Raw genomic sequence first — 17,500 nt, 5'->3', positions numbered from 1 at the left:
AGCCGGTGTGTGTCTGTAACGGATTTCCATGTAGCTGTGGTGCTAGCTATTACTGGCTACATACCTGGCGAGCCTGGCCGTGCCCTGCCCTCCCTGTCCCAGCTCTGCTCGAACCTAGGCTAGGGAAACACGGATTTGTCAGAACACTAATCTGTCCAGGTGTGTTCTCCAAATTGAAATCGTTTGTAATAATAATGAGAATAATAATAGACTTTTACAGGTTGTCTTTGTTGGTTTTCGGTTTTGTTGGTTGTTTGTTTTTTTTTTCTTTTAAACAAACAAACAAAAAAAAAGTTGGTGTGCTTTTAATTGACTAACTTCTTGCTGCTGTATAGTAAAATATTAATATATTTTTATCATTAAACTGCTGCATGACTATCATCATTGCGAGTGAAGAGAAAATGTTATGAAAAAAGATGCCTTAAAACAGTGAAAAACAAAACTTTATCTTTTTTTTTGTCTTTTCTTTTCTTTTCTTGGCTGGAATTCAGTAGAGAGGGTTTCAGAGAAACTAGGATCTTGTTCCACTCGGAAGTTTTTTTTTTTTGGGATGCAATCTTTTTTTGCTGAACTTGGCAGAGTTAGGGGTCAGGTAGACCTAAGCTGCTGCACGGAGGCACCACCTGTGTGAGCAGGAGCTGCCGACGCTGCTTTACCGAGGGGCAAGGAGGGACTTTTGGAAGGGTGGGGAGAGAACAACAAAAACCGAGCTTGTTTTAAAGAATTTGATTTCCTGCTGTCTTTTTATTCCCAGTTGAAATTATAATTCCCTTTTTTTCTGCTCGGTTGTTGTTTTGTTTTTTGTTTTTTTTTTGGAGATGTACTGTAAGTGTCAAAACAAGCTGTTTCCATTGTACCATGCATTATTGCCCTTGAAAGAAGTTTGCTGTTAGTGTTCACAGAAAGTTAAACACGAGACGCTGGTAGCGAGGTGTTTCTGTTTCTTTTTATAAACAATCACTGGAAATGTTTAAAATTGCTTTCATGTGCACTTTTCCTATTTCCCAGTAGTGAAATAAGCTTTTCGGAGTGCGTAATGTGACATTTGAAATGGTTCTCAATTGCATGTAAACATGTGTCTGATAACCTGCTTCTGAATCGGAGGCTCTGGATGGGCAGTTCCAGCGATTATTGTACTTCAACTGTGATGTGTCGGGACTGCACTCTCCATGCTGCTAGATGTAGTTAGGATTTTAATTGCTTCGGTTTTGCTACTTGATTGATTGTCTCGGTCCTGCTGTTCACTGCCCTCCCCAAATTGTCGCGCTGCCGACGGACGCGCTCCGGCGCCCGTAGTTCCACGCCGCTGCGGGGTTGTTCCCAGCAATAAGTAGCGGGAGGCGAGGAGAGCACGGCGGAGTGTCCTTCCGTCCCTCCCGGCTCCTGGGAGCATCGCTGACGGGGCAGGCTGCTCCCGTGGTCTTCCTCGCCCGCGCCGCCCGGATCCTGCCCAGGATCCGGCTGACCCGAGGAGCGCACGGGCCGCGCGGTTCCAGTCAGACCAGTACAGCCCGTGACAGCCCTCTGGCAGTTCTGTGAACAGTGGCCGAGAACTTGTGGTCAGTTTTTGTCTCGTTTTGGGTTTCCTCTGCGTGTTTCGTTAGGTTTTTTTTGGTTTTGTTTTGTTTTTATTCTCTTCTTTTTAACGCATGTTCTGTATGTTCAAGGACTTGATGAATGATGATAACGAAAGACTAAAATGACTGTAAAGATTCGTGGGATTTTGCTCCTGGTTGTTTTAGTTTTCTTTTGATTTGTGGTTTGTTTTTTTTTTTGCTCTTTTTGTTACGGTTTTTGTTTTCCCGGAGGTGCTCGGTACTTTACCAAGGCTCTAATATCTCAGTATTTAAAACAAAGTACGGAAAACCCTGTTTCATGTTAGAAGAAGAAAGGTATATTTGACCATATGTGTTGTTTGAAAAAAGGACAGTATGCTCAAATGTGCCAAGATACCTAATTCCTGAGAAGTATGCCTTATATTTTCCTTGATGATATGCTTTTAAATGTCTTGTAGAATAGGGCCAAGAGCATGATAAAAGCTACTTTATAATGACTACGTGCAAGAAAACTTGAAATTCATTGCAATACTGACATTATTTTATTTTTAAGTTAAAGGGACACTGTCAAGTAATTTACCATTGAAACAACCGCCCTCTAAGTCGTTTTATGCTAACTGAGAAATGTCCTCCAAATTCAAATCCTATTTTTGCTGTGAAAAGAAAAAGAAAAAAACAAACCAAGTGAAATCGCTCTGTCTTTGAGAATTTAAATAAAAAAAGAAACAGCACGAGCCGCTGTTGATTCCTGCCTCTTCTTTGCGGTCCCGCTGGCCATGCCGCGGCGGGAGCAAACCTCCCGGCCCGGCGGAGGGCTGCGCTTGTGGGGAGCTCAGCTAAAGCGAGAAAAGTGAAGAAATACTTGACAGTGTCGCTTTGTGCGGATGCCGCGCAGGGCTGGACGCGCCGGGGTGCGGTGTCGGGGCGCGGAGGGGCACAGAGCTGCTGCCGGGCTTAACCCCTGCTCAGAGCCGACCGGTAACTTCTCTTTTTTGGTTTTGGTTTGGTTTGGTTTTTGGTTTTGGTTTTTTTTTTTTCTGGGAGCAATTACTTTGTTGCCTTTAAAAATAGCACTGTAACCACCTTTTTTTATGATTAGCTGTAGTGTAACCTTTGTCCCTTCAAACTATGCAAGTTATGAAATGTAAATTAGGGATCAGTTAAAGATAGTTGATTATATTCAATCAGATGACGTTCATGCACTAACTGGAGTATATACAGATAAAGCTATTAGAGTGACTTGTATGCTAACAGCAACATATAACATACCTACCTATTCTAAAAAAAATGACTATTAATATTGTATAACAGGACTGTGGGGGTTGGGAGGGAATGTTATCTCTTACCTTCTTAAAAGGGGATTTAAGATTTTTATAACTGTTATTTCCATCAAACTTTAATATTTTTGTCAAATTTTTAGGTATTTAATTTGTAAAATAGATTTTACTTTGTACTGGCGTACAGAAAATAGGGGTTGATTTAAACTTTTTTGAAGCCAAGTGATCAAGTACATTTGTAATAAAAAGTCAATGGATCTATATCAGTCGTACTCACTGTTTTCATTTCTTGTACGTTCTAATGCAGTGGCGCTGTATGTCTCCCAAGGAAAAACAAAATTGGGGAGGGGGGTGGAAGGCGAAGGCAAAAATGTCAGCGTTGGCGCTGTCAATTGATGCGACTTTGCATGCGCAAGTGGCCCCGGTCAGTGGAGATTTGGTAGATATGCATTTTTCCTAACGACGCGGTGCACTTTTTCCGAAAGGGTTTATGCAAACCTGATGTTTTTGGCATGTCCTCACTTCATGCTTCCACCTTGGTGCCCGTAAACGCTAAAACTGCCCTTTGGGAAGGGCCTTTCCCTGGCACTTAAGAAAAAAAAAGCAAAACCAACCAAAGCAAAACTCTGATTTCTCCTAAGGTGGTGAACTACAGCACATGATGTTTTTGCACCTGCACACGTTGTCTGCCTTCCTCAAAGGTCTGCCACTTGCTTTTCTCTAAGTTCAACAGGTCAAAGCTTTTTTATTCGTTGTTGTTTTATTTTTTGATAAGTAAATTGCCAAGTGTTTTGGATCGAAGACTTCAGCAGATCCACCGAGTTTGGATCTCACACCTTGCAGAGCACTGACATGACTATTTTTTGGTTGCTTGTTTGCTTTAAACCCAGCCCTCCCCTCTCCCCTGTCCCAGGGCATATACCAAATCTGATTGACTTGTCTGTGGCAGAAGTTGTGGGAGCCAGCAGGGGAGAACGATGACATTAATGTACAAGAATGCTAAAACAGGTTTACATTTCAGGGGGCTGTCGTCAAACATGAAAACTCAAACTGTAACTAGAACCAACCAATTTCCTTGGTGTTGCTAGTCCGATGGGTAGAAAGTGAGTTTCTCTTAGGTGAGTTGGAAAGAAAGCAGCGAAAGCAAATTCTTCTGCAGCTGTGCAATTTGCTCCTTCAGAAACCTGCTGCTTCTTACCGACTTGGGTGGCTTTGGGAGAGGTAGGGCTCTGCCTGGAGCGCTGGGAGTTTCACTGTTAAAATTACACTGACAAGAATTATTTTTAAAATCCCAGTTTGCATCTTTTTTTTCCTTTCTTTTTTTTTTCCTTCTTTTTTTTTTTTTTTCCCTTGCTTATTGTCAGGCTTACCCAAACTTTCCTTTTCTTTTCTTACTCTCTCCCTCCGCTGGCTGTCTGCTCCTTGTTAACTCAGCTTGTGTAGCTGGAGGGTCACTGTTCGCGGTGGTGTTGGGACTATCTGGAAGAGAAGCCCAGCATAGTCTGGCGTTCTCCTGCTGGGCTTTGTATCTTTTGCACACTCGTTTCTCTCCCTGAAAGTTTTCCTCTTGGCTTTCTCCTGGCACACGTGAGGATAGGTGAAGGGCTCTGAATTTTGGTGGCAGAACAGAGAAGCGAGCTGCACACAAAGCCCTGTCACAATGTTTTGACAAAACCGACGAGGTAAACAAGCCAGTTCCATTTTTATTCCTGATTCCTTCTGCTGTTGCCATCTCCTCTGCCGCTTGCAACAATGAAAGAGAATTTCAGCCCAGAGCTTTTTTCAAGCCTGCGGTTCCTTTTACTCTGCTCACTTGCACATGATTTAGCTCACTGGCACCGCAAAATGTTGTGCGTGGGCTGTGAGCGTGCCAAGGAGATACGTATATAGAGTTTAAAGCTAGTTAAGGTTAATTTAAATGGACTTATAAAATTACAACCTTTTTTAAAAGCCTGTTTTACCCAGAGCCTAGTCGTTGGGCCTGAAGTTCCTAGCTTTTTTTTTTTTTTTTTTTATTCCTCTGAAGTGGGATCTCTTGCGTAGTGAGGCTGAGGGTGATGGCACAGGAAGGATGCTCCTCTCCTGTGGCAGCTCCCTGGAAGCTCCACTGCTGGAGTTGGGCTGTCTGCTCCGCTCCTGCCTCCCTCCCCACTCCCGCACCGTTCCTGCCAGATGGTCCTGGGTGCGCTCTGGGAGTTTCTCTTAGCCTGCCTATCCTTCTTTTTTACTTTTTATCTTTCCAAAGCATTTCAGTTCCTGATGGGACTGTGTTTTAGCAGCGCTGCAGTCTGGGGGAAGGGCAGCTCACAAAGGGGTCCACAACTCATCCTACTTCTTGCCAAGTGCGAGTGGACCACAAGGCTTGACTGGGCTGTGTTGCTTGTCGTTGGTGCTGGTCTGAGCAGCTGCAGATAGCAGAGACAAGTATAGGCCAAATCATCCACTTTTTGTAGTAGTTCATAGGGGTTTGTAGCATTACTTCTCCAGTGGCATTCTGGATATTTTACTGCAATTTGGTTGGTGTCAAAGTTGCTGCTGTAGGACTAGATTGGAAGGGAAGGGATGAGTGGGTTTTGTTTGGCTGTGCCCTCCTGCGGGCAGGTATGGTGCTGTGTCACTAACAAAGGCATTTCCTGAGCCAGTGGACTCAGGCAGGTTCCAAGCTGGGTGAAAAGAGTTTGTCTCAGGGGAGAAGCCCCCCGGCAGTCACAGCAGAGGAGGTGGTGTCTGTCTGGAGGGTGGGAAAAGGCTTTTGGAGCAAGGCCAGGGTTAGCAGAGGTGGATGGCTGAGAAGCACCCGAGGGCTGCTGTTTGAGTGCTTCAGCATCAGCGTGGGTGTTAGGGGTGGCACTTGCAGAGAAGCTCATAAGAGCCTGATGCCAGTGGCTCTGGCAGAGCCTTTGCCACAGGCAGCCAAGGGATGTCAGGCAGCTGGTCCCAAGGGAGTGCAGGCTGGCAGGAGCATGGGGCTGAGCTCCCCAGCTGAGGTTACTGCTGGTCCCATCTCTGCATGTGGCTGAAGCCAGACGAGCAGTCACGTGTTTTGGGAGAATCAAACATGTCACTCCTGCCTCTGTAAAAGTAGTAACCAGTTGTGTAGCCTGTGTGAGGCAAAATATCACAGAAGAGGGAGAGTTGAAGTCATACAGCGAGGAATGAGGCAAATTTTCACCAAAAAAAATGTCAGCTGGAGATTAAGTGAGAAAAGATAGAGATAGAGGACTCCTGACCCTGCTATCCCCCTTTTGAATGTTGACTGATTAAAACAAGGCAGAGTGAATGGCTGGATATCCCTGAACAATGCTTCACTGTCCCTCTGTGGATCGATACTGCTGGCACGCCTTTGCCTGGAGAGGGGATCTGGTCCTGAGCCTTCTGCTCTGGAAGGCACCACAGCCAGCCGAGATGGAGCCCTGCTCAGGCTGGCTGTAGCTTTTGCCTGTATGTGGGTGTTGTCTCGTTTTGTGACCAGGACCCTGTGCTGGACATCTCTAGGGCCACAACAGTGTCTACAGTAGCTCTGCAGCTCGGGTCAGGCATGTATTTCTGCAGTGAAGTACTCTGCTGTCCTGTGTAATGTGCCTTGGGTTTGTCATGGGGTAGTCTTGGAGCACAGGACCTGATCTGGTTTGGGTTTAACCAAGGCAAAAGACAAAATCTACCAAGCAGTGGGCACTAGGTTCATCAGACCAAGCTAGACATCACAGGAGAGTAAAATATCCAAAACACATATAATGTGACTCTCAGGTCCTGAGCAGGGACTGCTTTGCTGAGGAACTTGGCTCTGGCTGTGCTGAGGTAGATGTAGCCCCAGGTAAAGCAGCAGACTACTTGTGTGTATGGCCTGGCTGTTAATTCACCTTTTCTGGAAGCTTAGGTTTATGGCATGTGGTGAACCTCTGCTCCTTTCTGGATCAGCCATGAGCTGAGAGAGTACTTGGTTTGAATGGGAATCGGCTGGATGTCACCAGCAGTGAGCTTGGTCTTAACTCAGATGATTCCTTGGCTTTGCTGGTCATCAGTTGGTTTGCTGTCCATCCTGACATTAGCTTTGCCTTTTCTGAGTCTTAGGCCACGTAGAGACTGAAGTGTAAAGAGGACTAGCTGCAATGCTGGCAGTGGGAGTTTGTGCTGAGCCTCCCTGGCTGTGGCACTGAAGCGTTTTTTTTCTTGAAACACTATCTTGAAATATGCAGGAAGCAAAAAAAGCTTCATTCTTTCTGTCAGAGATTGGAGAGGTGAGAGGTGTGCATTTACATCTGCATTGAGGAAGGATGTGCCCCTCTTGGCTAGTGAGACCTTGGAGGGAGGTGGATGTCGTGGGAGCTGATCTGCTGTGTGCCACTGGGACAGCAAAGGGCATGTCTTGGAGAGATTTAGACAAATGCAGGGAAAAAACCTCTGCCTGTTGAAATGTCATCCTAGTCATGATGTTGATTTCTATAGAGAGCTGCTTGTAAAGGTGGTTGGCAAGCTGCATCTGAACCTCTGTGACCATGTTGACCCCAGTGGATTTCATACTGGACAAGGTTCAGAGACCATGTGGCAGTCCCTATCGATGAACATCTTGGTGCAAGTGGTTGTGTCTTACTGACACACATCAGTGGTTTGCCTGTGAGGTGACACTGTCATGCTTGCAGGAAGGTCTGGGAGCTGAGCCTGTGCTCTCAGACATCAGCATCATCCCACTGGACACATGCAGTGGGCCAGCACTGGCACAGGGCACTTCGGGGCTGGTGTGGAAGGACAGGAGTGCTTTTGGGTCCCTGCTGCGGGGCTGACCCCTGCTGGCATGTTTTAAGCTCCTCTGTGTCACCAGCTGTGCTGGTGTGGCTGGTGCTGAGATGAGGCTGCAGGAGGCTGCGTCCTCCTTGCCTGGGTAGTTCCTGCTGCTGGGAGTTGAGGGTCAGTAAATGAGCAGTGGTGTTTTTTTCCGTGGCTGGTGAATGGCTTGATGTGCAGCTAAGGCTCAAATCACCAAGTCCTGGTGTGTCTGCAGTGCTCTCCGGCTGGGACATTAGAGATTTGGTGGGTTTTGTTCTCACTGTGGATAGAAAGGTGACTCTCACGTGCCAGAGGGCAGGACAGTGATTGTGCCTTGGGCAAGATCTGTCTGTTAGGACATTTAGGAGCAGTACTATCATTTGAAGGGCGATTTGGGTGTCTCTCCCCAGGCTGGGCTTGCCCTAGTGTCTCCCTGGGGAATATATTATGTGTCTCCATGCTCTGCAGAAAGAAACAGACTCCAAACTATTCAATGTGAATTAGGCTGAAGCCACTTTATTACGATTCTACTGTCCCTAACATACAGTGTTTCTGCCCATGCACGCAATCACACATACAAGGATTGGATAAAGCCTTTGTTCACGTGCCTCTAGGAGTTAAATCATAGGTTGGATAATAGTCCTGCTCAGTCCTCCCTTCACAGGTGTTGTTGCTCTTCTGCTCCCTTTATCATATCCTTGCAGAGTTTGTTCTCATCCTCCTTTCGTGCTTGGTATGCATCTCTGGACCTTGAAGGTGTTTAGTTTGTCTCCACGTATGGCTGGTTCACAGGGTGTCCGTTTTCTTCTAAGCACATTGTCTCCACAGTGCTCTGTCCTGGCTGCATAGTAGTGAGTGCCATGCAGGCTGCTGGCTTTATTGCCTGCAGTCCCCTGGGGTTTGGAGCCTGCCCGGGCTTGACTTTTGTTTGGGCATTTCATATGGGCAGCAGAGCTCAGACCACAGCTCCTGGGGAGTGAGTCTGCATTGGCACATTGGCACCAGCTGGTCCAGGCTCCTCAAAACCCACCTGGGGGTCGAGAGGTGAGGCTGGGATGTCAGGGACCAGCTCTTTGCATCAGTCCAGCAGAAGCCTGTCCAGCTGTCTCACTTTTGGGCGAGCTGGGAAGGCTTGCCAATCTGTCAATACTTCAAGAAATGCCAGGGCTAGGAAATATGAAGAAAGGATTGTGTAAAATCTGGTGTTTAAACCTCCCACTCGAGTGATGCTGAGGAGAGCTGGCAACGGAGCATTGGCTTATCAGGAGCTGTGTGGGCAGGTCAGCTTGAGAAAAATGTTGTGTGAGCAGCACCAGAGGTGAAGGAAAGATGCCAGTGTCTTGTCAGGTACAGAGTTTAAATGGGGTCAGGATTTCTTTTCATTAAAAAGATTGTTTTATTTAAATAATAAATGACAGTAGGATCACTGTTGCCAGGGGCTGCTGAAGGGCAACCAGGCAGGGCTGAGTGAAGTAGGGACTAGAGGCTTTGAATTATTTTCTGTCATTAATAACTCTGAACCAAGCACTGCAAATTCACGTAGAAGTCATCGCTGCTTTCATGCATGTGAACGGTTTGGTTTGTGAATAGGTCTGCTGTGTTCAGAGCCTCGTTCCATCTCAGGAAAAAAAAGAGTTGGCTTCTGAGCTGCACCTGTCAATAAAAGTCCTGGAAAATGAGTCCTTGCAGGCTTCTACAAGGCCATATGTAGCTTATCTTGTCCAATGAAAGTCTCTAATTGGTGGTTTAAAGTAATTAAAAAAAAGAATCCGTTAACGGTCAGTCTATTTTTAGTTTGAAGATGGACTTTATATGGTCATAAAGTAAAATTCCTAGCTTAATTATGGGAATCGAAGTACATTGGCTTAATTGCACTAGGAGCTGCACACCAGAGTGCAGAGAGGGCACACTTTATGAGTGATTGTCTGCTGGCAAAGTACTATATGGAGCAACACGTGGAGGCACTCCAAGCTCCAGAAAGTGTGCTGAGGCCAGAACTGCTGAGCTGGTGGAGAGGAGCTGGCATCAAATCCTTTGCAGATGCTTGGGGTCTGTTCCCGCCGTGGCACTGGCTGCCTTGCCTTGTATTTGTGGAGACTTGCCACTGGACGGGATTAAAGCTGCGATTTATAACTAATGCCTTGGGTGAGGAGTTGGTTTGTGTTCTGGAGATGCCTCCAGAAGCTGGAGAAGCAGTTGTGGGAGGTTTGAATAGCAGAGGATTTGATAGTGGGAAATACAGGCTCCTGATGATTAGGAGATCCATATGACTGTTTGCCTGTTGAGTGGACAGGGAGATCCAGGAAGGTCTCAGAGTGCTTGGGGCAAGCCTGGGGCTGTAATTCTTAAAGCTAAGATACCTGGGTAGCTAATTTTGGTGCTTGGGAAGAAGATAGAATTTAGGACGTGGCGGCACCTCTTCCTAAAGTCTTAGTGTATGCCTGGGAAAAGGCTGTGACAGGGAGGTGAAGTGAGAGGCCGTGACTTCACAGCATGGGCTGGTTTCCATTTCAGCCAAGGCATCCCTAGTCTGGTGGCATGGGAAGTGAACAGGGTTTTGGGAGGACAGACTGAACCCAGTGCTGGTGGAAGGCTGAGGCCGTCGGGGATTGGGTGACAGTTCAGCACTGGGTACACGGAGGTTGAGGACAGTTGTGTGCATGGAAGGGACAACCAGCTGTCAGGCTGCAGGCTGGAGTAGGAAATGGGCACGTGGTCCAAACAAGGGAAATGTCTGTACACCAGTGTGGAAACATGAGACAAAGATAGTTGTTGTAGGCTGCTCGTTGGTGAAAGAAGACCTTGGCACAGCTGGTCAGATTGAAACATGTTGAGGTGATGAAAATCAGTAAGATGCTGCACAAGCTGCCATCATGCTATACTGAGCAGGTGTGCTAGGTCATAAAGCAGGAACACTAGATCTAAAAAGTTGCTGTAAAATCTGAGAGGAAATTTGAGTAGTGATGACCAAACAGCCAAATTTATGTTAGATATAAATTCTAAATTTTAATGACATGGAGGTATTAGGAAGTTTCTATTCCAGGCAAGAAGTTGGTTGTGGATTTCATGGGACTTGGGAGAAAACTAGGCTCATGCATCTTCATAAACCTCTAAGAAAAAGTAAAATGCATTAGGACCCTGCTATCTAGCTGGATTGTTTGGGAAGGAGCTGGCTAACATTTTGGTGAACAAGCATCTTGATTTACTTACAGGATCATTTCTTGTAACAGCCTGGTCTAGAGTTAACCTTGTGTGAGGACTAAAATGTAACAACTGGTTCAAGATACAATTTCATTGAGTTGTTAAGCAGCAGTGACCACAGTACTATTACAGGTTCAGCATCCTCAGGGGTGGAAGGCACTGGATTAAAAGTGAGTCTCATGTTACAAAATATTGCAGGGGAGAAGATCAGAAAAGTAAAGTCCTTAGACTTGCCAAGGCAGCCCCATAGATACCTGGAAAGGTTACAGGCATCCAGGTGAGACAGAACTCTATCATGAAGGAGCTTCAGAGCTGAAATAAAAGTCGTTAAAAATAGTTATAAAGGAAGGGACCTCTGGAGTCCAGGAAGACTCCATCAAAGGACAGAAGTCCAACTCTTGAGGAGCAGACTGAAAGGGCTGTGCAGTAGGACAGGTGATCTGGAAACGAAGCAGTTTAGAGGGGCTTTTCAGAGCTGGGGGCCTTAGGTAGTGAATGCTGTCTGAAGGACATCAAAGAGAGCTGGGGAGAAAATCTGAGCGTGCAGGACCGAAGACACAATTCATTTCCTGCACTACTACGTGCTGCTGAAGTGACTTCTCTTTGTCATTCTGGAGCACAGGGCATGTTTGAGAGCCTGTGTGTCAGTCACCTAGTCCTTTTGGGTGGTAAAGGTAAGGAACCTCCCTCTGAAACTCAAGTGTTTGAGGCAGAAGTGCTGGAGCAAAGTAGGAGATTCAAGTGAAAGAGCAACAGGTGTTGTTGAGGGGTTTTAAAAGAACTTGGGACTGACATCCTAAAGGTACTATCAAAAATAGGGCTGTTAAAAAGCAGCTTAGTATTCTCCATGACTAGATAACATCCTCATGTCGGGTTATTATTTTGTTAATTAAAGTATTAATCAGGGCGCTGGGATTTGCAGATCAGCAACCCTGAACTCCTCTTTGAGAAGCTGAAGTGCTGTAACTCTGCAGTGTGTGAGAGGTGGAAAGCAACATACTTTCTGCAAAGAAAGGGGGTTGGCCTAGGTGGTCTTTGAAGGTCTCTTCCAACCCAAACCATTATTTGATTCTATGATCAATCTTGTTTGCTGGGACAAATCTTTGAACACTTTGGTTAATGGCAGGAGGTGAAGAACAAATTGATCTTTATTTGGATGTTTTAAATTATTTTTATCAAGTGCTTCCAATAAGGCATTAAAAATATGCTTCTAATAAAAAGAGAAATTTCATAGAGTCCTTCTTTGGTTGCAGTTGATGTTGATCACTTGGGTGGCACAAGGTAGACTAAAGTCTAGTTGGGGAAGGTGTTCGAAGGCTTCCGAATCTGTGTTTTCAGCCTTTGAGCAAATGAGTTTCCTTCCATGGTTTCAGTAAACCCCAAGTTGCCAGGTGGAGAAGGGTTGATACTCATTGAACTTTTCTGGTGGACACAACTAGGTCCAGGCTGCAAAGTCTGGCTGGGCAAAGGGGAGAAACAAGCCCAGGATATTGGGTAGCTTGACATCTAGATTTCTCCTACAGTGTGATGACCCCAGTTCAAATTCTTGCCCTGAGCTGGACTTGCAGAACTGCCTGCAAGATCCCAGAGTGTGCCTCAGCAGCTGATGTTGTGGCTATGTTCTGTTTTCTTTTGTTTTTTTACCAAGAAAAACTTTAAAGGTTTTGGTTTTGACAATGGGCAGAAAGGGAAGAGGGAGAGAGGTCTGGGCAGCATCTTCCAGGTCTTGTCTAGCTCTGTCCTTGAGAGAGGGTTGTGGTTTGTACACACTTGCAGACCTGTATTGCCTCTCTTCCCAAGAGACCCACAGGTAACTGGTCTCAGCTACAGCAACTCTTTGCTGCTCTAGCTTAGTTTTAGGCTTCTTAAAAATCTAGGAGTCATGGCAAATACTCTGGCTCCTCCCACCTTCCCTGTCTCCAGTTGGTCATGGTACCAAAGAGTGCGTGCTTTGATAAGTTGTTGGAGCTTGCATTAGGAGCAGGATAACTGCAGGCACCGCAAGGCATTCGGTCAGAGTTTGTGTTTAAAGACAAGAATTGGCACTTGAAGGAGCAGAGTGGCTGGGTTATGCTGGAGGAGTAACTCTAGCCTGGCCATGGCTGGAAAATTGAGAAGAGCATGACCAGGTCTGGTCCTGTGAACGTGCAGCAGCAGGGCTGACCCTGAGAAATGCGAGGCAACAGGCAGGGGGGAAAAAAAGCAGTTATTAATGCTCCATCAGTATTGCTGGGATGCAAGTGAATTGCTCATTTGGGAAGAAGAATCTCAGATTGTGGTAGCAGAGCGAATGCAGTGAAGGTGTGTAACCTGTCACAGAAATCCTGCCTACTCCAGGTGCAGCTGCTCCAGCCTGTGAGGCTGCTGAGCTCACCTGTCCCACGGCTCACTGGACCCCACGGTGTCCCTGTGCTGCTCGCCCTGGCATCCGGGTGGTTGTCACTGGCACAACCTTTGTCCTTACCCCCTAGAAATTCATTAGATTGCTCACTTCTAGTTAAATTATACCAGCTGACTTTGAAGTACTCAATATAAAACTGTCGTGGTATGCTTGCATGATAGTTATTTGATGTAAGAAAACAATTTCTCGTGCTCTCTCTGTAGGAATTTGGGCTTTGAGTTTCATTGGGGAGTGTTGTATGTACCCAACTGCACAGATCAGGCCCATCTCTGTTTTAAAATGTCTTTCACATCTGAGATTAGAACCATTCTATAAAAAAATCAGAAGATCAAGTTGTCTGTTACAGGCTCAGATGATCATAGTGACTCGTGCTAAAGGCTCCGTCCACGTAGAGACCTGCACGGCTGCTTTGTGTAACTGCTGCCAGAGCTCTGGCGTTTTGGTAATAGTCTTTCTCTCTACATGTACTGAGTATACTCACCTTTAAATCCTGTAGGTACCGATAACTATCGTTGGTATTCTGTACATTAGCTCTGTACTAGCATTCACATTGGACTAGGGTTAATATCCTGAGGGTCAAAGATGACTTGAAAAAGGAAAATTAATTTATACCCTTTTCGTGTGGTTCTATCCCATGTAGCAGGTGGTTTGTAAAAGTACCAGGAGTGCTACAGCTGTCTTCCCCCTTTTGCTTGCTGTGATTCTCTGCAGGAGAATATACAGATTTAAAACTATTTTTCCATCTTTTGGAGACACTGAGATACTATCATGGTGAGGTCCATGGAAATACCCAGACAAACTGGGCCATCATGCAGAGATAAGGCATCTTTTCCATTTGTTTTTTTTCTTCTGCTGTCCATCCTCCAAGCTTTTTTTTGCCTTTTTTTTTAAATGTAAAAAAAATTATTCCTTCATCTGTCTGGTGCCTCTCGGATATTTGTGGTCTTCCAAAAAAGGTAGACAGGACTGGAATAACTAATGCCAAAAATTGCCCACAGCAAGGGATGGAAATCCTTGTTTTCAAGACAAACCCCATCCAAACCCTTTTCAGACACCCCTCAGCACACCACAAGGGTATAAATCCCAACTTTTTCTTTTCCAGGTGATCTTTAAAGCCAAGTAGCAGCAGGCAGGGCCAGCCTGTCCCAGTGGCCAGGCTGGGGTCCTGCCTTGCAGATTTGCCCTGCTTCAGCACCAAACCCGAGGGTTTTGACACAGGGTTTTGCCCTCCAGACGGGGCACAGCCCTGCGGGGTCGCCGGTGCCGTGTGGCACCCGCACTGCTCCGCGGGCCCGAGCCCCCGGCACCTCGCAGGGCCTTTAGGGAGCTCCATGGGGTTGGCTTTCACCGTGTCCTCAGTCTGGATCCCCAGGACAGAAAAATTAGGACTTGCTCAGTTAGATAAAACCAAAAGTGAAGTGAAATCTCTGGAGAGTTGTGTTTCCCCACAGCAGTGACGGCCCCTCAGCACCCGCTTCTGTTCAGCCAGGCCCCCCGGGCTCAGTCCTGCTGGGTTTTTAGCCATCTTGACCTCATGTTTGCAAATATTATTGGTAATATAATGCTCTATGTACAAATGTCTGTGTGGCTCATGTGTATGTTTCTGTGGTTCAAGTCAGCCACAGACTTCTGGAATTTCATTGTACTTTGGTTAAATGTTGGACTTAACTCTTCTACTGTATGGCTTCTTGATTTCTCTTGTCCAATGTGGACCAACTCTATTTTTGGAAATAAATAAGCATGTAAATAAAATGAATGGGTTTATGCCACTTACAAGAAAATGCTTTATTTAAAATATACACTCAGTCTTGTATATTTTATGGTATCTCAGGGAGCAGCCGAGACTCAGCCCCAGCAGCCTTGGTGCTGAGATACCATATTATGTACAAACTCACTTCCAAGTGGTTTTGGAAGAAGACTTCCCATCTCCTGAGCCAAACTCCCGTAGGACCAGCCTTGCGGAGGAGGGAGGGGGGAATCCAGGAACACGTAGTCTAAGGGGAGTAAAGGAAAGGAACCCAACTTTCCTCTCAACACAAGGCTTCTGGTTTGAGGTGTGCGGGCGCCGCGGGGCGGCTCTCAGCTCCTGCCTGGGAGCACGTGGAGATCAGGAGCACAGTGACATCTTTTTTGGGGTTTTTTTGTTGGTTTTTTTTTTCATTAAAAAAATTCTCCATATAAACCAATATTTACCAGTAATCCTGTGTTTCTGTTTTTGTTTTTTGGCAGACTTTTACCAGTAAATATCGGTTTATTCCTGAAACCAGAAGCCCTAAACATACCTTTGTTTATAAGGTCAGTTGGCATTTTGTCTCTCTCGTTCCCCACTCCCCCCCAGTACAACCCAGCAGGTGATTGAAAGGTACCGAGTTCTCTTTCTAGTTTTCCTGCTCTGCATCTCTGGGAACTGGAGCCTGCAGGACCTAGAGACTTCTGTTGGTAACGTAGACCCAAGTTTACAAATTATTCTTTTACCATTTTAAATCCTGCTTTTAAGGCCAGAGGTGTTCCTCCTGCCCACCATGTGAACTGGTAAAACCCCCTGCAAATGCCTAAATTGCTCCACCTCTCCAAAGCCTGTGGGTAGGTCTCTCACAAGCATCTTCAGGCTTGGGCCTGAGAAAATAATTTATCCCAAAATATACACTAAAATCTGCCATTTCTGGTTTACAGTGAGCAGGACTGGGGGAGGGAAGGGCGGGAAAGGAGTTTGAAAATCAGTTCCCCCCCACACCCGATTTTTTTTCTAGAAAGCAAGTGTGGCGTGGGGAGGAGGGAGAGAATGTGAACGTGGCCCTTCCTAAACTTGTTGTAAACTTTTCCTCCAAGGCTGGGAGAAAGGGCAGGTGAAAGTTGTGATCCTTAAAAGGACATTGCTGGGTGTGTGGGACCCCAAAAGCCACTGGCATAAAGATGGGAATCACTTTTGGTTTATCCCAAAACAAATCAACTTGGGAGCACTAAGACCTCCTTTTTCCCCATCTGTGTTTGTCACCCAAACACAGCAACATCTTGCTAATACCCCAGAAGCAGAGGAGCTGGTGAGGGTTAGAAAATGAGTCAGCTGCAGACCCAGACAATTTTTTTCTCCCAAGCAAACAAAATGCAAAAAACCCCACCCCAAAACCCATCCCTGACTCCCCCCCCAAAAATAACCTCCCACAAGAGCAAGTCAAACAGGATCTCAAAGTCTGGTTTTATCCTACATGGTTGGCTAGTGTTTTTGGCATAGCTGCAGCCTAACTATGTCCCTTTAAGGAGCACCACGGCTCATTTCATCCTCATGAACCGAGCTGAGGGCTTTGCCGTTCCTGAGAGCAGACTGCAGCTCCTGCAGCCTTAGTTGGAGTCCAGAATGAGGGGAGCCCTTCCAGCTGTGCACTTTGAGCTGAACACTACCTTTCCTCCCCTTTTGCAGCCTGGGTGGTTCTGATTGCTGGCAGTTCTGTAATACAACCTTAATCTGAGCAGTTGAGGCTGGTCCTACCTTATCTTCAGACGTCTTGCGGAGGACTCCTGTTACCAGTTTGGTACTCAAAAGCTACACCCCACCATCAGAAGTCACTTTTTGTTTTTTCCAAAGGCAGTGATAGCTCACCCTCTCTAGCTCTAATGGAAAACATGATAATTGCAATGCAACTTTCTAATAAATTGTTCATATATTCATAATTCCGTTGCAATCCCAAATTGGAGAAGAGATCTGTTAAAGGTATATATTAGTCTAGATTTTTCTTATTGTAAATACTGTAATTTTATAATACTGTCAATATTTTATTAACTTAGAAATATTTAACAGAGTTTAATCTATGGTAGTTGATTTGTTTATAGGTTTATGTTGCAGCCAATATTGCATTACATTCTAATGTAAGATTAACTTTCAGCATGTAAACATTGAGTGAATATGTCATTGGAAAGATTAAGAGAGAAAACTCTCACTCTTAATCTGTAATATTTATCCCCCATTCCCAGTTGGGAATTATGTAACGAAATACTAGGAGGTTTCGAGAGCTCATAAATCTAATAACCGCAGTTGGGTTTGAAAACTTGAATTTTGAGATGTATGTGGCTCTTTCACCCTGTGAACAAGTTCTCTTCAGTACCTCTGTAGCACGGAAGTCTTTATTTTGAGCAAAGGGACACTGTCAGATCAGTTGGAGATTCTTGCTTGGGGGGGGACAAAAAAAAAGGCAAAACGCAGCCCTGGTGCATGTGTGTTAATTCCTTTGGGATCGCAGGGGGAAAAGCTCCTCGCCTGCCGTTTGGTGTCGGGGGAGTGTCCCCGCAGCAGCCTCGGGCCCTCC

General features: G+C 45.8%; 1 long non-coding RNA gene across 1 annotated transcript in view; it reads left to right on the top strand.

The window, feature by feature from the left end:
• LOC103809652 overlaps positions 1-17,346 on the top strand; it is an 18,549-nt gene extending 1,203 nt beyond the window's left edge. The window contains exons 2-4 of the long non-coding RNA XR_624797.1: positions 15,429-15,494; positions 15,582-15,638; positions 16,618-17,346. This is a non-coding gene — a long non-coding RNA (uncharacterized LOC103809652). The remainder of the gene's footprint in view (positions 1-15,428; positions 15,495-15,581; positions 15,639-16,617) is intronic.
• The last annotated feature ends 154 nt before the right edge of the window (positions 17,347-17,500 follow it).

The sequence above is a fragment of the Acanthisitta chloris genome, unplaced genomic scaffold (assembly GCF_000695815.1).
Source record: "Acanthisitta chloris isolate BGI_N310 unplaced genomic scaffold, ASM69581v1 scaffold14269, whole genome shotgun sequence".
NCBI classification, from domain to species: domain Eukaryota; kingdom Metazoa; phylum Chordata; class Aves; order Passeriformes; family Acanthisittidae; genus Acanthisitta; species Acanthisitta chloris.
The sequence above is the reverse complement of the archived record's forward strand: the minus strand, read 5'-3'. Positions and strand labels throughout refer to the sequence as shown.